General features: G+C 35.2%; 1 long non-coding RNA gene and 2 pseudogenes across 3 annotated transcripts; all 3 read right to left on the bottom strand.

Moving 5' to 3' along the window:
- Nucleotides 1–3,889: 3,889 nt before the first annotated feature.
- LOC148918851 (uncharacterized) lies at nt 3,890–4,643 on the bottom strand. Its single transcript, XR_016124920.1, has 2 exons — nt 4,209–4,643; nt 3,890–4,100 (listed from the first exon to the last, which is right to left on the bottom strand). It is a non-coding gene; the product is annotated as an uncharacterized LOC148918851 (long non-coding RNA).
- Nucleotides 4,644–5,674: 1,031 nt separating this feature from the next.
- Nucleotides 5,675–8,243, bottom strand: LOC148918850 (cytochrome P450 736A117-like; annotated as a pseudogene). Its single transcript, XR_016124914.1, has 2 exons — nt 7,249–8,243; nt 5,675–6,537 (listed from the first exon to the last, which is right to left on the bottom strand). The product of XR_016124914.1 is annotated as a cytochrome P450 736A117-like (transcript).
- Nucleotides 8,244–18,966: 10,723 nt separating this feature from the next.
- LOC148918849 ((-)-alpha-pinene synthase-like) lies at nt 18,967–21,506 on the bottom strand (annotated as a pseudogene). The gene is made up of 7 exons (XR_016124912.1): nt 21,346–21,506; nt 20,988–21,260; nt 20,502–20,877; nt 20,203–20,421; nt 19,948–20,086; nt 19,581–19,829; nt 18,967–19,495 (listed from the first exon to the last, which is right to left on the bottom strand). The product of XR_016124912.1 is annotated as a (-)-alpha-pinene synthase-like (transcript).
- Nucleotides 21,507–24,805: the final 3,299 nt, after the last annotated feature.

Raw genomic sequence — 24,805 nt, 5'->3', positions numbered from 1 at the left:
CATCTCCAGACACAGATTCATTTCCTGAATCATATTTTCCTTTCTTAACTACATGAAATCTAGCAAGGCTAGAGTTATGAACAGAACTAACAAGGGAAAAATTATTTGCCTCTTCATAAGACGAAGTGATATAGTTGTTGGAATCATCTCTATCACAATCACTCCATTGTGCACTAATTGACTCTTCTCTCCCATAAGACTCTGTCATGTGGTTATTTGTACATTCCACATCAATGTGACCAGCACCACCACATAGGTAGCACTTTACAAGACCCTTCAAACTTTTGTCCTCCCTAAAGCCATAAGAGTCCAAAAAATTCTTCTCCTTAAAAACATTATCTTGAGACACACATGTACATAAACTAGGAAGATTTTGACAATTCCTAGTGACTTTGGTTTTATCTTTGACAACCCTTCTATATTTCTTAACAAACAAGGCAAGCTTATCATGAATGCAATGAGCAATTTGATCCATTTTTATGTTTGCACACCTAATACCAATTAGCACCCAAAGGATCTCTTTATTTATGTTAAGAGCTGGTGCTCTGATACCAATTGAAATTGGTACTTAGGTGACGAGGGGTAAATTTAAAATATATTCAACCAAGAACGCAACAAACTTCAAACACTTTAAATCTTGACCAAATACTCTTAGGACTAGTCAACTGTCAGATATGAATTATACCAAACAATAACATACACAGAGCATACCAAGATGTACCTACAAGCCTAGAGAATTACTAGTGACAACCTAGGCACTTAGAAGGACCAGTCAATCTAGGCATCCCTTGTGCTAGCAACAACTATGGTGAAAGTGTGTGAAGACAGCATAACCAAGCAAACACCAAACAACAACAAAAGATGACTAGTCAACCACAAGAACACAAACCCAGAATCATGCGATGACTAGTCAATTATCAAGAACACAAACCTAGAAAATTTACAAAGATGGAAACCAAAAATTGTTCACCCAGAAACCCACCATTGGGAAAACTGGGGGTCATCAACCGACCAAACATCCACTTAGCAAAAAGATTCTTACAAAGAACACTAGCAAGCTCAAGAAATTCCTAGGTCTATTTAGGAAGATGAGTTTTACCTCATTTGTCTAATCTTCTTCTCTAACTTAGCAAAATCAGCAACTTAGGTCTTCATGGCAATGGCAGCTCCTTCTTTAGCTTTTTCATCCCATGGCACCAGCTGGCTAGCTCTAACTCAAGCAAGAACGAAATTTGGATTCAAAGGGAGAATGACCAATTTCTTCAAGAAACCATACTCTTGAAGAAAACTTGAATCTGACCTAGATATATATGAGAAAGTGTTTGATCTAGCAAGATGAGGTTTTCATATTTCAAATGTAGTTTTCAAAAAGAAACATTTTGGAAAACTCAAAGATGAAAAATATGAAGGTTACACTTGAGGAAGAAGAGAAAGTTTACAGAGAAACTTTCCAAAATTTGCCTACAAAAGTGACGACTGCCAAATGAGGGATTCTTTGGCTTTTACAAAAATTCATAGGTCAGAATCAACACATGGCAGCGAAGAGAGAAAGGATAATAGGACAAAATAGTTGGCTATCCAGCTGGAAATCCTACTGAGCAAGGATGACTAGTCATCTGGTCATACGAGAAACAGATGACTAGTCATCATTTTATGAAATTAGTTTAGTGCAATGTGACGCAATGCACAATTTACCTTTGTCAATTTGCTTGAACCTCCATAGGATAGTTGTTAGTTAAGAACACCTAGAGAAGCTATTCTTAATCTAAACTTGACCTTGATAAAAACAATAAAAATCCTATTACAAAATTTTCAAGGGAAGCCAAAAGAAAAAATCAAAATGCATACATTAACAGGTTCGATAGAGACAAGAGTAGCACAGCCGGAACTACTAGCAGTTTCTCGAGCTTGCAAGCACGAAGGTCCTCTCACCTATCAGGATAACCATTCACTTAAAACAGGCGTCGCGGGTATGTTTGGGGTTGCCACAGTGCGTGCAACCACTTCCATCGATTGGAGGCTTGGAACAGGAAGGTGGGATGGTTTTAGGAGGTGGCGCACCAGCAGTAGCATATGACTGGATCGAAGGTGGGTCGCGATGAAGAATGCAGGGTTGTCAGCACGAGTAAGGGACCTGATCAAGGCACACTCTTAGCCGTTAAGCCAGTGCCAGTGGGTGCAGATGAACCCATCATCACAGCTTGTTGAACATCTTCACGGCGGACATAGGCATAAGCTTGGTCCATAGTAGGGAATGGAGTCATGTAAAAAACATCACTTCAGGCCTTATCAAGACAATCATCAAGGCCATCCAAAAATATGTAAACTCAATCTTCCTACAAAATATCATTATAGTTCTTGATATCACGTTCATACTCCATCATACTTGGACGACGGAAATCAATCTCTCTCCATAAGCTTTTGAGAGTATTGTAATAGGTTTCAATGGAGTCGCCAGCTTGTCGAATACAGGAGACTCGTCGTTTCAGATCATAAACCTAAGAGTTGTCAGTGCCATCATAGTAAGTTGTGGCAATGCATCCCACACTACTTTTGCCGTTGAAAAACGAATGAATGCCAATCAAGCTCTGCTTCAGAGAATTCATGAGCCATCCCTTCACAATAGAGCTCTCGATCGTCAACAGGGAAATGTTGGGTATCGAAAGAGGTTGTGGAAGATCGCCAGTAGTATATCCCAATTTTTCTTTACCAGAGATATACAACTCGACAACTTGGGACCATAGGGCATAGTTGGTGCCATCCAACTTTATGCCAATCTGTGCAGCGGAAGCTTCATAGGTAATTGTCGTCAGAATCATCGTTTGATTCAAGTTCGGGGTCGTCGTCTAAGTCAAGATCGGGGTAGTCTTGGTAGGATCCTGATTTAGGATTGGGTTCGAGGTCTAAGTCTGCATCTTCATTAGTTGATCTTCCTAGGCACTCAACTCGGCTACAGTTGGTTGAGAAGGAAAGGAGGAAGCAGTGGTGCTACCGACATGAGGATTAGAAGAGTCATCCTCCCCTATGGTGGTGGCTAGGGTTTAGAAACTAGAGTCAGCAATCCCAAGATCACCGCTCTGATACCATGCTAAAATATGAAAAGTATGAGAGAATATTTGTTTGTGGGAATTTTCTATGTATTCTTCTCCTTGTAGGAGATCATATTTATAATACAACGAAACCTGAATGGGCAAGTAAATAATAAATTCCTAAATCTATTTACAGTAGGAAATCAGGAATTAAAATAAATCAATTACAATTATAATAGGAATTCTTGGTGTGTAAGGAAAAGTAAGTCAATGGACCAGCCCGTATAGGCTTGAACATGAGTTCTAAATGCTATTGTATATCATTTGAAGTTCAAGAAAGTAACTTTACTTCTGTTTTTGGTTATGTTATTTCTGATTCTAATAATTTGGCTGTTGGCTTTTGATTTTTGATTTGTTTGGTTAAATTTTGATTCGGGGTTATTTGGTATTTCTTGTTTTAATGTTATATTGTTGATTTGATGAGGCATTATGTCAATTGCCAAGCAGAAAAACTAAGTATTGTATTTTGTATATGATTAATATGGCGGTTTTTGCTTAGTTAGTTGTTTCTTGACTAATCGCCCCTCTTTCTTCTAAAAACCATCATCCTCACGTAACCAGATCTACGTTTTTTAGGAGTTGAGGGATATTTTCTATTTTTCAGGGAGTTTGGGGCGTATAGAGAGAGAAAGTGTGTGGGTCGGGACAGGTGAGTTGAGGTTTTTTCTCTAAATTCTTAGAAGTCATTTTACAGAAAGGTAAATTTGTTTTTAAAATTTTGAATATAAGATGGGTTAGAAAATAAGACATGGGTGAAAATAGCAGCACTTGATTTAACCAATCTTATAACACCACTCAAATAAGTTAATAACACTTTTAACATCATGCCTTTTTTGGATATTATACACAACCACAATAATTCTACATAAAAGTTTACCATACACTTAATAGTGTTGTTTATACTCACAATAGTTTCACTACACTCAACTGCTTTATTTCAAAGTTGAACACTTCCCTCCTCACTGCTAGTTTCAGTTCTTCAACTTCTTGTTGCTTATGGGCATAAGTTATCTGCATCCACAAAATTGAATGAGCAAAATACATGTCAAATTTCTTTTGAAACAAAACAGAGAAACATGCATTTAGTTATTGAAACAATTTGTATGATATATAAATTACAATGTCTTCTGAATCATAATTCATAAACTGATCCCCCCAAATGCTCGGGTGGTAATTTGCTGTCCGTCGAACAATTTGATCAGCCTTAGAATTTTGTGATTGAGCTGTTGAACCAGCTTCTAGAGCCATGATTTGTACTTGTGTAAAAATGTCAGATCTTTTTTGATCTGCAAGTAAGGAAAATATTGTTCATATACTCATGTATATAGAGGGAAGGGATGGAACTGGCTTACAGCACAAATGCAGAATGAGTAACTTCTTTGCTCATGGTAAAACTTCATATGATTTCGATGTACTTTTATCTTCAACGAATGGTCCAGCGTTCAATGCGGGTCGAAGCATATTTGTGGGATATCTTTTGTAATCTCAAGTGACCCTCCACCGACCATTGGCCAGATTTGCAGCACATGTTTATCGTTTGTCCCTTTGCAGCATATATATCCATGTTTTGAGCGACCAGTGACCCTCCACCGCCCATTGGGAAACATGAATGTATTTTTTCACAAATGTCACCACTGTAATATAACACATGTATCATATGTAATATATGTTATAGGCAATGAGCTTGGATGGGCCTTTTATCTTTGTTTGCAGCCTCAGGTTGGGCTTTAGTGTGTTTTGTGTTTGGACCAGTGGCGGCATATGAACAAAACAATGATCAAACTACGAACATCATCACTTGGCGCTACCGGTATATATGCAGTACATACATTTCATTTTAAGACAACACATCCTCTAACCACCCAACTCTAGTCCAAACCATCATAATTTTCATATCCTTTCTCAAACCATTTTGGAAAGGAAAAACGAAATCCTGTCAAAACGATAATTGTTTTTTCATCTAAAATGTCAGTACAAATATGGTACTCATATAAAAAGAAAATTATATTGATGCTAAATAGATAGTTAAAATAAAGTGATACAAATATATTTATGTCATGTTACCGACTCATACATAATCTACACATAATAGACGCCTATTGTAATTTGTAAGTCCACGTCTACACATGGATAGTGCACACCGTTGCACAATGATCAATTTTATTAAAATTAGTGTCTGATATAGAACTTCTTACAAATTACATATATGAATTTATTTCTAGGGCGACCTTAGTTAGGGGTGGTAATTTTCGATACAATCCGTTACACAACTCGAATTTCACATGTATATCATTTGATATTTATATTTATAACAATTATATGCCCTTTCTTGCCATCTGGACCTACAATAGTACGAAAATAAGCTAAATCACTCTAATAAATGGGAATTAACTAAGTAAATGCAAAGAAATAAGATAGAAAAGTCGCATAAATATGCTCCTATCAATAACAATTATATGCATAACTATTTTAATAATTTGCACATGTTTCTTTGCACATCATAACCAATTCTCACATTATTGTGATTATGGTAATTATGCATGTATCGCGTCTTTTTTTAAAATTATATCCTTTACATAAATAAATAAAAGCCAAATTGAGAGTTTATTAGAAAATCCTTTCCTGGGAAACCAAACAATGGACATTTCAACAACTCGATAGTCAGTGAGCCCACAAGCAGTTCCACACACTTTTCTTAATACATATTTATATTAATGATAACATAAAACCTAAACATTATTTCAAATTCTTATTACCAAATAATGGCGTAAGATATTATAATTTGTTATTTTCTATTAATAAAGGAGGTCCAATTCGGATACACCAACACTATATTAGCCCGAATATGGAATAGGAACAACTTTAAGAGGATATACTCTACGAACGCTTGTTCCACTAGATTCAGTCATGTCTAAGTCCTCCCCTCTTGTGCCATCGGGCAGCGCCCAGTTGAACTTGTGCACTAAATTTGCCAAAGCAATCTCTTGGACAGCCATGGCAAACTGAATTCCTGGGCAACCTCTTCTGCCAGCCCCAAATGGAATGTAGTGGAAGTAATTGCCTTTATAATCTATGGCACTGTCCAAGAACCTTTCTGGCTCGAACTCCTCCGGCTTGTTGTATGACTTGGGATCTCTTCCAATTTGCCATGCATTCACTATAACTTGTGTGTTGGCTTTAATGTCGTAGCCATTTATTTGTGCATCTTGGGTCGATAGCCTGGGCAATAGCAATGGAACTGAAGGATGTAGGCGAAGAGTCTCCTTGATCACTGCCTTCAAGTAGTGCATTCCAACCAAATCATCCTCTCTAATTATGTCTGTTTTCTTGCCCACTACCCCCTCACCTCATTCTGCAATTTTTCCATGACTCTTGGATGCCTTAAAAGCTCGGACATTGTCCACTCTAGGAGTGTGAATGAGGTATCAGTGCCACCGACAAAAATATCCTACAAGAATTTTAACCGAAAAAATCGATTAAAATTTAATGGAAAATTAGATATAAACCCAAAAGAATTGGGGTTCATTAGGAATAACCCCACGAGTTATCTATCTATATATCTATATATATAGGTAGAAGACCTTAAAAATGAAATATTCAAAATCCCTGAAAATGCTCATGCTTCAAACAAATATGTCAAATTACTAAAACATCTATGTCATGTCAACAAGTTAAAGGTATTATTGAGTAAATTGACGGAATGAGGAAACGTGAGACACAAAATGAATACACAGGAGGGCACATTGACTCAGTTGAAACTGTAGGGGACAAATTGAGATTTTCGGAACAGCATAGAGGGCACATCAATAAATAAGCCCTAAAAAAACCACGTTAATCCAAAATGTTTGACTTATATTAGGTTTTTACAAAATATTTTCTTTTTAATATTACTAGTCTCTTGTCACACAACACATCTTTTTCTTTGTGTTTCTTGGCAGGCTAGCACAAGTTTGACAATAAAAAATTTCAGATATGGTTCAATTTTTGTTAAAAACTTATTTATTTCTTTAGATACGATCACATAACAAGCATAATTAATTTAACATCATTCTTTGAACAAACTGAGTAATCCTAGCATTACTATGGTGAAAAAGATTAGGCAATCCAACACCACTATGCATGTAATGTAACAGAGAGAGTGAGAGAGAGAGTTAATTACCAAGATGACAGCCTTGATGCTAACTCTATCAATAGGAGAATCAGCCTGAAGGCAAAGCAGAACGTCCACAAGATCCTTTTGGTCCTCATTCTTGGTAAGACCATCAAATTCATCCATATGCTCTTGAACAACTATTTCTAAAAACTCATCGAACCGTTTAGCCAGATCGTCAAACTTGGCGTCCAAACCATTGAGACGGGCGATCCAGGAAAGCCATGGGATGTAGTCTCCAATATGGATACGCGACATCACCAACGTCAGCTCCCCGGCAAGCTTCTTAAACGTCCTCCCACGTTCCCCGCCATCGCTGTACTTCCTCCCAAGAGCCACTCTACAGATAACATCATTCGTAAGCGTCTCGAGCATTTCACTTAAATTAAACGCTGATGATGCTGAGGAGGGGGATGAGGAGCAGTGCTTAGTTATATTGTCGATCATGGATTTAGTTTCCTCTTCTCTTACCGCACGAAAAGAACGAACCCTTGTGTTGCAAAGGAGATTTAAGACGCATATACTTTTCATCTGCCTCCAATACTCACCATAAGGAGCCGAGGCCACGTCTTTGAAGTTGTAGCAAATCTTCTTGAAGAAGGTGTTCTTGGGTCTGTTGGCGAATGTGATGTCATGGGTTTTCATGATCTCGCGGGCAGTCTCATCTGAGGAGACCACAAGGACCGGCACACTTCCAAAATGGAGGAGCATGAGCGGCCCGTGGCGTTGAGCTAGGGTTTGAAGAGAGCGCTGAAGGTGCTGGCCTAGTTGGTGAAGGTTTCCAATGATAGGGAGCTTTGGTGGAGAAGGTGGTGATGAGTTTGCGGAAGTGGAGAACCATTTATATATAAGGATGACGAAAATTGCAAGAAGTGCTAAATACTTGAAGGAAAAAGGTTGCAACAAGCTTGAGAAGGTTTCATTCAGGAGATTTAACATCTTCTTCCACTTCTTAATTTTTTAGGTGGTGTTGTGTTTGTGCTTGACAAATAAAAAGTTTGTAGGGTGCTCCATATATAAGATCACCCCGGACTTTTTGGATGAAAAAAATCAGGTGAACACCTATTAAAAAAATGATAAATTAATGATTTTTTTATTATTCTGTGTGCAGGAATTAATAATAATTATTGGATAATAAAAAAGAATATGTTTTTGTTGCGATGCTCTATAAAATAAAACACCTTACGAATAATAAAAAACGAATATAAGTAAAACCAATTGAGGCAAGCATGACATATTGGGAAAAATATTAGGACTTCTTGAAAATAGGTCCATTTTCATTAAGATATAATGGATGTAGGACATCAATTGCCTATATTGTTGATTGCAATCCACAAATCCAGTAATGTGGCCAAGTGAACAAATCTTATGTCCCCAAGATTTAAGATATTTAGAGCATCTACAATGAGTTCTCTAAACCATCTCCTTAGAAAAATTTTGGGAAGAAATTGAAAAAGTACAACTCCAACAATTATGCATAACATATAGTTTATTGAAGTAATTATTGTCATAAAACCCAATTTTTCACCCTATTTACGACCCTATATTAAAATAATAAAATATTGTCATTATTGTGATAGAAATCCCCATTTATACCAAATAATTATCAATTTTTAACTTATTTATGTTTTTGGGGTAAAATTGGAACTACAGAATAATTTAAAAAAGGGCTAACATCATTTTACCCTTGAAGGTTCGTGGTCATTCTTGAAATGGAGTAAGGGTTGATACGGAGATAGGACTGCTGTGAGAGAGGAGATATATGTTTTCATTTTAATTTTAATATCTGTCAAAAAATTTAATTCTTCTAATCTTACTGCACAGAGAGAGAGAGAGAGAGGGAGAAGATATAGGTTTATTGGAACTAAGATTAAAAAGAGTAGATAGCTAGGAAAGAAATGTCATCCACTAGTCTTACTTAGTTGATTGAATTCTTCTAATCTTAACGGGTTCTTATATGTTAAATTTTGACACCTTGACATGGTATAATTGCATATAGGGATACACGATTTATGACCTCGACAGGCTTACTTCATACTTTAGAAAGAACAACCTTTAACATTGGCATCATAATTGGATAGTAATTGGTTCTAAAAAAAGGAAATAGGATTGTTGTTGGTGAATTCATAACCTTAGATCTTCATCACTTTTTCTTTTAAACCTATATTTTTATTTTGTTTATTTTTTATTTATTTTAATTCTTGCAATTTAAGTTTTCCTCAATTCATCACTCAAATCAGTCAATCGTTCGTTTCATTGGGTTTAGTGCGATTAATTAAGTAAGTTTTTTTTTTATCAATCCTTGTGGGTTTGACCTCGTACTTGCATATCTCTATACTATTGTTGATTCGTACGCTTGCGAGTAATTTAATTTGTGATTTCTGGATACTCTTTCAAGTGTTCAAAAAGTTGCATCAACGATGGGAGAGGAGAGGAAGAGATTGGGGGTGACTTGGAGAAAAGGGCTGGATTAACTTTTTTTTCCTTAGTGTTTAGGGTAAGTGTGGACATGTGTCAAAAAAAAATAACGAAGGGACAGGGATGAGACAGGAAAAATGGGAACAATGGATTTCATTCTGTAAGATTGGGGGCTTGGTAACAACACCCATCTTTTTTTATTTTTCCTTTAAAATAAAAAGACTAAAATGCCCTTAAAAATTGGATGGCGTTAAAGTCAAATGACAAATCATGGATTTTGAAAAATTAAAGTGACATTTCTCTTAAATTTTTCTTCAAGGTGACAAATGGAAACTCATGTATAAGTTCATGTGACATTTCTATAAAAATCCCTCATTTTACCCTTTGAAGGTTTGTGTTCATTCTTGAAATGAAGTGAGGGTTGATATAAAGATAGGACTGGTGAGAGAGATAGATAGAGATATATATATATATATACAGTCCCCTTCTATTGAGGGATCCTCAAATAATTTTATTTGAGGGACGCCCTTTAGGATACCCTACAATTTTTTTTCCAATGATCCAAACCATCTATTTTTTAGGTCTTCATTCATAGATCATCCTTACAAAAAATTAGACAAATCGGAAACCGTTTCGACATCCAATTGTGTCTTTCAAAATCAATGAATACGGTGCTTCAAGAAAGTACTAAAATTTCAATAACTCAATTGAGTGGTCAAATGATATCGGATTCAAGTGATTTTTTTTATAGAAATGATCTTTGAATGTGTATCTACAAAATAGACGGTTTGGATTAGTGAAATACAATCCGAGTGGGGCCTACAAGGGGTATCCTCAAATAAGCTTATTTGAGGATCCTCAATGGAAGCTCAGTATGAGGATCCTCAAATAAGCTTATTTGAGGATACCCTGTAGGCCCCACTTCGGTTGTATTTACTAATCCAAACCGTCTATTTTGTAGATACACATTCAAAGATCATCTCTATAAAAAATCACTTGAATCGATATCATTTCACCATTCAATTGAGTTATTGAAATTTTAGTACTTTCTTGAAGCACCGTGTTCATTGATTTTGTAGGACACAATTGGATGTTGAAATGGTTTCCGATTTGTCTAATTTTTTGTAAGGATGATCTATGAATGAAGACCTAAAAAATAGATGGTTTGGATCATTAGAAAAAAAATTGTAGGGTACCCTAAAGGGCATCCTTCAAATAATTTGAGGATCCTTAATAGAAGGGGACTGTATATATATATATGTGTGTGTGTGTGTGTTTTTTTTTTATAATTTTAACATCTGTCAAAAATTTTAAATTTAAAAAAAAATTTATTTCTTAATACTTAATTACATCTAAGCTAAAATGTGGATCCTGCTTTTGCCATGTCATTATTTAACAGAAGACCGAAGGGTCAAATTGACGACACGTGTACATTGGTTGAATTTTAAAACGTTAGGGCGTAAATTGACAAAATGGAAGCTTCATGGCCCATTTCAAGAATGACCCCAAACCTTTAGGGATAAAATGATGTTAGCTCTTAAAAAAAAAAAAAAAAAAAGAAGTAAACATCCAAAAAAAAAAAAAATGCAATGACACAAAAGTCATAAGAGATAGACAGCGTTTTGGATTATGGTGATTAAAAAATAAGCAGTTTTTAAAAAACCCTTTGCAATTAGATTAATAACAACAAATATGAAGATGTCATCAGAGTTGGACTTATCCGAATTCCCAAAAAATAGTAAGATAAAGGCTGGTGGCCTTCAATAATTGGTGCCTTTTAGTGATATACATTTTGTCGTAGCAAACACTTATTCCTCTCAAAGTATTGTTCACATCTAGTTTTCTCCTGTGCTCTTTAATTATTATTGCTTTTAGTTTTCTCTTGCTTTCCATTATTTTATTGCAAACCCAAACAATGGCTTCGCATTAATCATCTTTTAGTAGATTTATCTTGCTTTTTATAATGGCTTCACCATTTTTAAATCTTTGTTTCATCGCCCTCAAGGAGTGGGTTTCTGGTAGGGTTGCCTTGGATATGGCCTCATTTGCAGTTAAGCATTCCTTATGAAGTCACGATTTGCACAAATTAGCTTTCGGTCAAGTAGTATTTGTGCAACATTAGTATTCGTTGCGCAAATTAAAGACTTTGCGCTACCAAAGTTTTTCGTCGTCGTGCAAAGTCACTTTGCGAGACCAATATTTTTCGCGCAAAGTCACTTTGCGCGACCAATGAAAAAACGTGCAAAGTCTTTTTCACGATCTTTACGCGACGGATTCTGCGACGAAGTTTTTGTCGCGTGAAATTGCGACTAAATGTATTTTGCGACGAAATTCTTTTAAATCGCGCAAAGTGTAAAATGTAGCAGTGGTTGATACAAAGATAGGACTGGTGATTGAGATAGAGAGATAGATATATATATATATGTGTGTGTGTGTGTGTGTGTTTTTTTTTTTTTTAACTTTAACATCTGTCAAAAATTTTAAATTTTAAAAAAATATTATTTCTTAATACTTAATTATATCTAAGCTAAAATGTGGATCCTGCTTTTGCCATGTCATCATTTAACAAAAGACCGAAGGGTCAAATTGACGACACGTGTACATTAGTTGAATTTTAAAACATTAGGGCGTAAATTGACAAAATTGAAGCTCCATGGCCCATTTCAAGAATGACCACAAACTTTAGGGATAAAATGATGTTAGCTCTTAAAATAATTAAAAAATTAAGAAGTAAACATAAAAAATAAAAAAATAAAAAAATAAAAAGCAATGACACAAAAGTCATAAGAGATAGACAGCGTTTTGGATTATGGTGATTAAAAAATAAGCAGTTTTTTAAAAAAACGTTTCTGCAATTAGATTAATAACAACAAATATGAAGATGTCATCAGAGTTGGACTTATCCGAATTCTCAAAAAATAGTAAGATAAAGGCTGGTGGCCTTCAATAATTGGTGTCTTTTAGTGATATACATTTTGTCGTAGCAAACACTTGTTCGGAAGCGAAAGTTACAGCTCCTACATCTGATCGGAAGTTACAGCTCCTACATCTGATCGGAAGTCCTGGATTTCTCCTGTGCTCTTTAATTATTAGTGCTTCTAGTTTTCTCTTGCTTTCCATTATTTTATTGCAAACCCAAACAATGGTTCCGCATCAATCATCTTTTCGTTTTTCTTGCTTCTGATCGCGTAGGGTTGCATTGGATATGGCCTCATTTGCAGTTAAGCATTCCTTATGAAGTCATGATTCGTACAAATTAGTTTTCGGTCAAGTAGCATCTGTCCCCACTTGATTGGAGAAGTTCTGATATTCGACTTAATAATTGAAATTTGTAAACCCACGTCTCTCCTTAGCTGTACGATTGGTTAGTCAGTTTATAAATTAGTTAGATTGTCATTTATACAGCTACGCATTTAGTTTAGACTTAATTATTTTGAATATAAGCGATAATCAAAATTATAAGAAGACGGAGATTTTTCACACACACGCTACCAATGTGTCATTGGAATTACGAGACCAATGGTCTGAAAATTAAAGCCATTTTTCATTAGGATGGACCCCATTAGCATTAAGACTTAACTATTAAGTTTGGGTAAGAGTATAAATACTCTGTTGAGCTTTCTAAATCAATACAGCCAAAAAATCTTCAGAACTATTCAGAAAAACATTTCTGGTTTTCTCCGATATTCTTAGCCTTCTGTTTATCAACGATGTAGATTTATTGTCAGAGAGTAATACTGAACTCTTATTGATTGCGACTTTTTTGTGATCATTCAGGCCCCCTATTTGTTGTAGTGCGACTTTTTTTATTTATTTATTTTGTGATCAATATCTAGTGCTATTGAATAACTTGAGCTAGTGGAGAAAATCGCCTCTGCATCTGTACAATTGACTGACTTGATCAATTTATTTGACTTATCTATGAGGATTTGTACGACTTTTATAGAACGAACGAGTAAAAAACTCCTATGCAACTAGGCTATTTGCCCAATTTCCATATTAAAATGTAGAAAATGAAATCAGCAGGCATTTGTTTGTTTGTTTTTTTTTTAAAGTCAAACGGTAGGTACAGTGGTGGCGTCAGAAAATCCCTAAATTTTATACTATTCTATGTATGCTATCTTGATTCTATGAATGAACTCCATTTCTAAAGAAAAAAAAAACAAACAAACCAACAAACAAACAAACAATTTGGTTGTGAAAATAATCGCCGTCATATTTGCTATGAGATAAAGTAATTTGGCGTTTGGTAAACTTTTTATTAAAAGTGATGTTCATACAATAATTAGTTTCTGAGTGTTTGATAAATAATTTATCATAGTGCTGTAAGCTGTGTATAATGACTAAAAAGGGCATTATATTGAAATGACTTTTCGATTCAAGTGTTTGGTAAAAGAAAAAGCACTTTCACTTTCACTTTCACTTGTATATTTATTTATAAAATAAATAAGGGCTAATGTCAAAAGACTCTCTAAAGGTTTAGGGTCATTCTCAATATGGGCCCTTAAGTTTTAATTTCATCAATTTACACCTAATGGTTTTCAAATTTGACCAATTTAAGCCTTTTGTTAAGTTGACTGTTTAGTTAGACGTTAACTGATGACATATCCACTGTGAGACCCACAAATTCCTTTAAAAAAATTAATAAATCAATTATATAATAATAATAATAATAATAATATATTATTATTATTATTATTATTATTATTATTATTATTATTATTAGCAGGGCAACTGTATATAGCAAAGCATCCTGAAAAGAAAGCAACCCTTGTGACACATGCAAAGAACTCTTATTGATAAGATCACAAATTTATATTTTCTCTGCACTGATAAATGCTTCCCATCTGGCTGAATTAGATTCGTCAAGGGCAACCAGTGCATCTACTACTAATTGAATAATTCCTTTGTTTCTCAATAAAGATTACTGGGTTTTAGCCGGTGCTTTAAGCCTACCCCTAAATCCTAAACATCCTTAATCCCAAACATCAAACACGAAAAGATGATAGTGAAAGCAACAAAATAAAAAAAAAACATAGATTAATTTCGATTTTAACAATTTAAACAAAACTTCATCATAAATATAAGTACAAAATTCATCACAAAACATAAATAAGGGTATTATTGGAATTATGTAAGTTTCATTAAACACTGAGCACTCCTCAATCTGATTTCTGCATAATCAAAAAATGAAATCATAGCAATTTTTAACAATAAATTATTTTTTTATAGTTTACCAAACTGGCTGTGCTTCCCAAATTTTTTTAAAAATCACTTATCACCCCAAATAAGCAATGCCAAATGAGCATTAGGAGATTTCAAAGGGTAGCAATGATAGTGAGAAAAGGAAAATTAGAAAAGTACAAAGAAAGAAATGCATGGGCACTTCAAATTTTGGTTAGAAAAGTATGATTATATTAATAATACAATAGCCTAAAATAAAATTTGAGAGGGGGCACATGCCCACCTTGGGCCTTAGCTCCCTTCATTACTGGGTAGGGAGATTGCATTCATAAATTACGTCACGAGAGAAATACAGATACAATAGCCATAACGGCCACTACAACTAACCAGAAATGGATTACAAACAACACAAATGGATCCATTGACAATATCAAACTCATACAGTATTCCTCATGAAATTACCTGTAGGATGACTAATAATGTCTAGAGGGGGGGATGAATAGGCCAATTTAAAATTATAATAAATAAATAAATAAAAATAAACTTCGGTAGCAGGATTGATATCCAAAATTGATTTGAGGAGTGCATATGGTAATCCACGTGGATGAAGATCTGGTGTGAACCATTCTGTAGTGGCCTACCCTGAAAAGAACCAGTGATTTGAGAAGTTTCCATGGCCTTGCAACCTTTTACATGCGTTTTGTTCGCCATTTCAATACCCTAACCGCACCAATTACTAAGTGCCTGAAGCGTGGAAATTTTAATTGGGGTGAAGAGCAAATGCAAAGTTTGCCCTTATTAAAGAAAAGTTGAGCACAACACCGGTTCTAGCCATTCCTAACTTTGATAAGATATTCGAGGTCGAATGTGATGTGAGTATAAAATAAATATTCGGAGTCATAATCTGAGTAATAATTTTTATTGTATCTGTTTACGACGTGCGATTAAAAAAAGATGGTATGGAGAATGATTCTCATTTCAGTCGATTTTATTCAATTTACGGATTGACCAAAAAAATTGAATAAATACTAAATTACATGAATTTAGATCAATCAAATACTAATATTTCTATGCAATGATTCGTTCTAACAAATTCGTCCATTTAAATTGATTGTACCTATCCATGCGAGATAATAAAAATGGAAGATTAAGGATTTACAAAAAACGAGATTAAAAAAAAAGATTGGTTAGCGGAGTAAGGGGGTAGGGGGTCGAACTAGGTGTATGAAATCTAATCGCTATAAGACAACTCTTGTCGATGTTTCGAAGAATGATTCTAGAGCCCCATTAAATCTAAGATAGAATATTTGGTTTACGGTATGGGGGAAAGGCATGTATATGTGATATTAACTAGGTATATATGAACTAAAGATATATCTAATTTGTCCTACTATTGTGAATTTAGATAGGGATTCCAATGGAAGTTCTTCCGTTTCATCTGTAATTGTGAATTGAATATTGAATGAATTTTAATCACGAAAAAAAAACAAAGAACGGTTCAAAAAAGAAACAGAAAGAAATGTAAGAAAAGAACAAAAGTTGTATGCGAATTCACAAAAACTACGTGGATAGGAACTAAAAATAGATATCGAAGTAGTTCTGCATTCAATAATATAATTATATTAATATTATTTTTATTTCAATATTGAAATATTTCAATTCGGGTTCTAATTAGTTTAACTGAATAAATCTTAGCGATGGAATAATTAAGTCATAATTCGTTGGTTGATTGTATCATTAACTATTTTTTTATTTTTTTGTTTTGGTGCGAGGAACTTAACATGAATCCACCGATTTCTGCCTTCGTTATTGCTCTTTGGGTTGGCCGTCGGGCTTGCTTCTATTGGACCAGGGTTGGTCAAGGTACTTGATGTGGGGCAGGTGTAGAAGGGATCGCGAGGCAACCAGAGGCGGAGGGAAAAATACGAGGTACTTTATTGCTTAGTCTGGCTTTTATGGAAGCTTTAACAATTTATGGACTGGTTGTAGCATTAGCCCTTTTATTTGCGAACCCCTTTGTTTAATCCAAAAATATATATTTTTATTTTCTTGGATTTGCTGCTCTTGTTTTTTCGGGGTCTAGGAGTTGTTTTATCTCAAGATAAGAGACCAGTTGCATTTGTCTCAGAAAAACTTAGTGAAGCATGCCAAAAATGGAGCACTTATGACCAAGAGTTTTATGCAGTGGTTCGAGCCCTGAAACAATATGAACATTATCTGGTGCAACAGAAGTTTGTACTTTACACTAACCACCAATCCCTGAAATTTATCAATGGCCAAAAGAGTGTGAACAAAATGCATGTCAGGTGGGCTACTTTTCAGCAGAAATTTTCATTTTTTATTAAACATAAATATGGAGTTCTTAACTATGTAGTAGATGCACTGAGTCGTCGAGCAACTGGGTTTCAAATTTATGAAGGGCAAGACTTGGCAAGACTTGTCTATGGGTTTCAAATTTCAAATATGGAGTTCTTAACTATGTAGTAGATGATATTTGGCAAGACTTGTCTATGGATTTTGTTAAGGGACTCCCTCGTACACAACGAGGAGTCAATTCTGTTTTGTTTGTGGTTGACAGGTTTTCTAAGATGACACATTTTATTGCTTGCAAGAAGATTGCGGACGATTCCAACATAACCAAATGGCTTTTCAGTGAGGTTGTGTGGTTTCATGGTGTTCCAAAATCTATTACGTCAGACCATGTCATCAAATTCCTTAGCCACTTTTGGATAACCTTTTGGAGGATGTTTGGTATGGACTTGAATCGTAGTAGCACCACTCATCCGTAGATGGGTGTTCAATCTAAGGTTACCAACAGAACCCTAAAAAACATGGCTAAGAGCTTTTGCAAAGACATGCCGAAGCAATGGGATGTTGCATTGCCACAGATGGAGTTCACTTACAGCAGTGTTGTTCATTCTTCCACATGAAAATCAGCCTTTGTCATTGTTTACACTTCGATGCCTAAGCATGTGGTTGACCTAGTCAAGCTTCTAAGAGCCCAGAAGACTAGTGTAGCTGCTGAAAATATGGCTGAACATGTTCAAACTTTGAGGGAAGAACTAAAGGAAAAGCTAGAGAGGACCAACACCAAATTTAAGGTCGCCGCTAACAAGCACCGCCATGTGAAGCTGTTCTAGGAAGGAGACTCCATGATGGTTTACTTGAGGGGAAAATGTTTCCCAATTGGTACCTACGGCAACTTGAAACCTCGAAAGTATGGCCCCTTACAAAGTTATGAAGAAAATAAACGACAATGCCTATGTCGTGGATCTTCCTTCTTCAATGGGCATATATTGAGCACTTTCAATGTTGCAAATCTACATGAGTTCCATGATGATGAGTCAATTTATCCTAATGATAACTCGGAGTCGAGTTCTTCAGAAGTGGAAGGGACTGATGTAGAACAAATGGTGGAAGCAATTGAAAAGGAGCTGGAGTGATGTGCGCAAAGGCAAATCGGGTAAACTGTAAATTTTGGCTCTAAGCTCAGAATCAGGCCCAAGACCCGCCGATTTGAAGGGAACGATGTCACGAATAAAACCCATTACTTTGCTATGACGTATGAGCTTTTTCGGGCATCCAATATCGTTTGGTAGCCCAAAATCCAGTTTTATAGTTTTTGGAAACTTTGTTATTTTCCTATTGTAATTCCTTTGTTATTCCTAAGGTTTCTAGGAGTATTTAAGCATACTTTACCCATGGTTAGGGTTATATTTTGTTATTCCAATTTTATCAATAAACCTTGAAGTTTCCTCATATCTTCTTGGTGGATTCCAGAGTTATATGTTTTAGGCTCAAGTTTAGCCAATAAATTGTCATGCTGTGTGAAAATGTCAATCAATCCCTCATTATGCTCTCTCCTATAATCATGTATCATATTTGGAATCAATCAGTATAGGAATCAATATAATATTATTCTCTTACCATATCTAGTACACAATTGCTCTTATATATTTACTGACAATTATCAAAGAATAATATCAATCGTTTCAATCTCAAAATCCTTAAAAATATAGGGTTTCACAAAATCCAAGTGCATTGTGATTTATGATGCACTGTGAAACAAGAAGCTATTACCCTCCATTTGCTTTTCGAAGCTGCAAATAGTTATGGATCAAGCTATAGTGGATAATACAAATATTCTTTATTAAGGTTTAGTTTCTGTCTAGCCCGAAACATATCGTAAAGAAGTGTACACATAATAATACACCATAGCAAGCCCAACAACCATCTCTCTCAAAAACTCAAAAATCCAATCAACATAACGACATCAATTCTTGGGAATGACCTTATTTTTAAAATTAATTCTGAGGAACGACCTAAAAGTGACTAAAACGAAATCTCTTAATAAGCCAAATCAGAGAGGCACGGGTTCAATAAAAAGTGAAGCAACACTATCTTTCATCACTTTCCCAACATGTGTGTAGCCATCCTCCCCTTTGTAAAGGAGATCAACCACTCTTGTTAGATTCAGAACACGCATGAGGACAGGCATTGGCACATCAGTTGGTCTAAGGAACTCCTCGTTGATATCCTTCCACAAATCTTTAACCTGTTTGTTAAAAATATCAAGCACCTCTTGCTCTGGCACCCCATATTGCTTCATGTAACATTCAATACTAGAAGCAACATGCTCTCTCTCTTTCTCAAACTGCAAAAATAAATCCAAAATACAAATTTAGTTATCTTACCTAATTCTGATTTGTACCAAGGTAAGAACATCTTATTATACGTACCTCGTATCCACTAAGGTCATCCATGAGCCTAAAAATGATATTTGAAGCTCTAAGAATTCTAGGATCATTCAACAACCACTCAAAAGCTTCCTTCGTTACAATATCTCCCATGCCAACCAGAGATGTAATTGAAAGCAAGGTGTTACCAACACAAGCTGTTGCTACACTCATATACTCTTCCATGCTTGGAATGTAGTCTTTGTGCAACCATTGGGCCTCAGCGAAGTAGTTCCGGGCTTGAGCTTTAACCTATGCCATTTGTTAAAAGCATTGAAAAGTAAAGTGAGTTGGGACCGTTGAAAAAATCCCATGGAACAAACTCAAAATAGATTAACAGCAAATAAAGTTGTGCATTTGCATTACGTACAGCTTCTTTTGCATAGTAAACTCGGTATGATCTTCCTTCTTTTGCCATCTCCTCCTCAATTTCGTCGTAAACATTCAAGAGGGTATGGTAAAATACTTGCATATAGTCTGGGAGTTCATCCATACAATTGATATCCCACCTGAAAATTGCATAAACCACATTCATCTTAGGATATACACACAGGTAGTAGTTATGCAACAAATAAATCAGTTTCAAATTAATTAGAAAGCAGATAATATATTTTTTCCAATTAACCTTTCAATTGCTCCAGTAAAGATCACGAGTTCTTCGTATGTGCCAAATGCATCGTAGATATCATCCAAAACTGATACCAGGGCAATCACTTTTGTAAGAATTTTTCTTGTTGCAATATAATGCGGTTCGAAATAGACTCCAACTATCCAAAAGTACAGCTCCACGATCCTATCTCTTGCAAAAGGAAGCTTCTTTTCAAAGTCCAGTTCTTTCCACCACCTATAATTAATTGACAATATTAAGTGTATAGGGTGTACTAATTGCAAACTATTTTATGTTTACATGATTCAAAGACTTACCTAGTAATCTCACTGAGCTCCTTCTTGTGTAAAGATTGAACGAGATTGAAATCTAACTTTGCAAGTTTCAATATAGCTTCACTATGTGAAGCATCATCCTGATAGATTGACATGTAACCCCTGGCACATACCCTCTCCAGACCCTTCCGCAGAGGTCTGTCTAAGGCTTGAGTTATCTGTAAAGCCAGTGGATTTCTTGCGTCCGTTGTTTCTGCCGACTCAAGGTGAGTGGTGGTGAAAACAAGAGCCTCTTCTAGTATGTCTTCTTCATGCTTCCTTAGATGTGCTGCTTCATAAAAGCTTAGCATCGCAGGAACATCAGCAGTTAAGCTCTCCTTGAAGTTACCATTTTTATCTTTGAACTTGTTGAATATATCTGGTTTATTGTCAGAAAAAATGGGCACATATATGAGACATGGAATAATATTATAGCCAAGAGCCACTCACATCACATTCCACACATTTAATTAATTTCTTCACCCCTACCGCAAGAAACATTGAATCCATGTTGCCTTAGTAGCCGAAAACCAAGAGCAACAGTGTAGAGATCACCCCATCATAGTCATGATATGAAACGTGCACACGTTGCAAGGCTTCTTCGATTTCTCTTTCGAAATGGTAAGCCACGCCAAGGCGCTGGACTGCATCAATTAGCTTGAGATGATGTGAAAAGTCACCTGCACTTGTTGTGAATACTTCCTTCCTCACAGCTACTTTCAGTTGGTCCACTTGCTGTCGCATATGGCCATAAGTTATCTGCTACAACACAACACAACAAATTAAATTAGCAACAAATTAAATTTGAAAAGAATAAAATGCATATAAATAATTTGAATAACATTACAATGTTTTTTTCATCATAATTGAGGAACCGATCTCCCCAAATGCTTGGGTGATAATTTGCTGTCTGCCGAACAATTTCTGGCTCAGCACTGTGTGCTACTTGAGCTGCTATTGGGAAAGACATGGTTTGCTTTGTACTGAAATATTGCCCATACGATTATGCATATATAGGCAAAATCCACATCATTCACTCTAATTAAGATATAATTTCCATGTCGTGGCCGGTTAAGTGGGATGTCTTTCTTTTCCCTTTTCTTTTTGTCACGTACTATTTAGGCCATTGGCTCAATTTAGAGCATATGTTTAACATGTGTTCAATTTAGAGCATACGTTTGAGCATAGATATGTTTAACATGTGTTTGATCCGATTTAAGTATTAGATATGATCCTGAAAAACGAGCTTATCAGCCAAAAATACTTAAGTATCCAGCGTGACAAACGTCATGTTCACAAATACTACTACCTCTACCGATTGCATTAATATCTCCGGGGATGATTGTTTAACATACTTATAAAACGAAAAATACTTGGCTTTTTTTTTTTTTTTTTTGGAGAAAGTATAGGATTACATTCATAATTCAGTCAAAAAAGTCACTAGTCACAAAGGCCAATACAAACTAGACACAAAATGACCATTATAATAATAGAGCAATCTAACATCAAAATTAAGACAATCTAGCGTGCCTCCACTAACGAACATGTAGGATAAAATAAACTTTGGCATAGGCATCCAAACTAAGATTGCAAACTCATAATAACAGTGGCTTTGTCCCCCTTCAAATGGAAAACGGCTCTAACAATGTTTTTTGGAAGAGAGGGGACTAGAATACCCAATGCATACTAGATGTAGACTTAATGCAATGTCGGACCATTTTTTAGCATCAACAAATTAGTTTTCTATTTTTTTTTTAATTAAAGATGAAGTTTTTACTATTTTGCCCTTAATATATTAAATTGTGGTTGTTTAGCAAATTGGGTAACCAAGGGGCGTTTTAAATGTGTTTGGATGTTAACGCCGTTTGAGGTCTTCGCCTTTATATATAGAATAATGTTACTCTTACCACATTTGTATGCCGCATCTTTATATTATCTTATGTGGCAGCTGAGGTGGATAGTCACATCAATTAAAATTATTTAATATTTTCTTTTATGATTTATTCCAGTATTTGTTTTTCTAATTGTCTTAATTAAAATACACCTCATTGATTTAATTGATGTGACATATGATATGAACATATGACATCATGTGGTATAAAAATGTTATAAATGTAGCATTACTCATTTATATATAGATCTCATAAAATAATTTTTGGGGCCATCCTCGATGTGGAGCACTAGGCGATTATACTTCCGGGCTAATAACAAGGCCGGCTCTGAACAGATACCATCTCTGCATGTACTTAATTGTGAAAGGTATTTGATTCTGGTTAGTTGGGATAAGCCGGTTCCTTATTATGTTTTATTATTTTGTATCTTATTTTCTATTGTTCGCAATAAAAACCTCTTGACTTTTTGTTACTTTAAAATTAAAGCATTTTAATTCAAAATAATTTATCACACTAATAGGGTGTTAGAGCATCCACAATGATGCTCTCTATTTCTTACCTAAAATTTAGCTAAAAATATAAGAAAGCTATTTTAGGAGCTCTCTAAAAAAGTTCAACTTCAACCATACTCCATAATTTGGAGAGTCATAAATACTATAACTATTTTTTGATTGGTCCATCTATATTAAAAAATAAAATAAAAAATAGTTAGCATTAAATAAATGTTTGAAATACTCATTAAATAAATCAGCATTAAATTATAGGAGCCACTAGGAGTCTTTTCTCTCTCCTCAAATTTAGGAGCTCCTAGAGGACTCCCTATTTTAGGAGGTGGATAGGGAGCATAGTTGGAGTTGCATTTTTATAATTCCTCCCTAAAATTTGTCTAAGGAGGTCGTTTAGGGAGCCCATTGTAGATGCTCTTAGTTGGATTGGCTCTAACCATTGTGATGTGCTCTCAAATGGACTAGAATTCAAGACACTACGAGTTTTCCTCCCACCTTCCTAACTTTGGCAAAAATAATAATAATAATTTTTATAAAAAAAAATTGTTGGAATGATTTAAAATAATTGAGAATAAAAAGTTCATAACATTACAACATTAGCAGTTGTAACACGAGCTTGTAGGGCTCCAGCACTGTTGGATAATTCAACACAAAACATGCATCCAGTGTCGTTATCATGAAAGGTCCAGCTGTTCATCATGAATCATGAAACTTCTGGATGCGCAGGATCATATAATATTATCTGTCAATTTTGGTAAGATCGTGTTGAAGATCGGCTTCCTCTATTTGGATGATTAAATATTCCAAAAGCTACATTGCTTATCAAGACGCTCCCAATCTATCAATTTTATCACTCGTTTTGGATTTCACACGTTAACTATCTGCCCATCATTGGCTTCATGGGCCAACTAATGGTAAGATCTTATCTTTGAAAAGATCAACTTGCTCTGGTCACCAACTATATATGTTTTTTTCCTTTGTCATGGATGGTCATCAACAGTCGTTTGAAAAAGGTGAAAATAATTTAAAACTTCATGGGGTATTTGTGTAAGTTTCAAAATTTCAATGGAGTTTATGAACATCGGATGACCATTCCATTTAGTTCAAGAGATGAGACTGATTATCAAAACTAAAAAAATAAGAAGATTAGTACACAATACTAGCTAGATTGAAGTATTTTTATTGTTTTAATGAAACTAATTTGGGAACAAAGTTTTTTGTTTTGTCATAAACAAGTTTTATTAACGTAGAAAGCCAAAATTAAGGCTTAAGTAACAAGCCACTTCCCATAAACCTTAAATTTGAGGTAGTATAGGGAATCAAATAACATAATATTCACTACCATAGAACGCGTGGAGATAAATAAGGGATATGGGACTTGAAGTCAAAGTGTTCAATACCTATAAAAGGTCAACTAATCCCCCAGCATAAAGGAATAGAGGTATGACATTATTCTGACTCCACTGCAATATTCCTAAACAAACACTAACTTGAGCGTCGGAGTATTTTCTTGTAGGTAGCCCTTCATTCCTCATTGATGGCAATTGAAATAGTATCCAGCTTCTCAACATGAAATACAAGATTACTTGTTAAATAACCGGAAATTTCATGCTCCGACATACACCAAAATGAACTCAAAAACACCAAAAAAAGGCATAAAACTCACTACAACCTGGCACACAAACCAACACAGCTACACACAAAAGATCCACAAATCTGTCCGCCAAAACAGAGACCGAGTAAAACTGGAAGGGAAATGGAAAGGAATGGACATGATCAGTCGAAGGCTACCGACAGTATTGTTATTATTTTATTTTGGGGTATTTTATTATAAATCTCTGTTATTATTGTATTCCTTTTGTATGGATCTCTGTCAGCAACAGCAATGGTATTAAAAGGAGTCCACTTT

This window comes from Prunus mume, linkage group LG3, assembly GCF_029339155.1.
Source record: "Prunus mume cultivar Tortuosa linkage group LG3, ASM2933915v1, whole genome shotgun sequence".
Classification (NCBI taxonomy): Eukaryota; Viridiplantae; Streptophyta; class Magnoliopsida; order Rosales; family Rosaceae; genus Prunus; species Prunus mume.
This window is presented reverse-complemented; position numbering and strand designations above follow the sequence as displayed.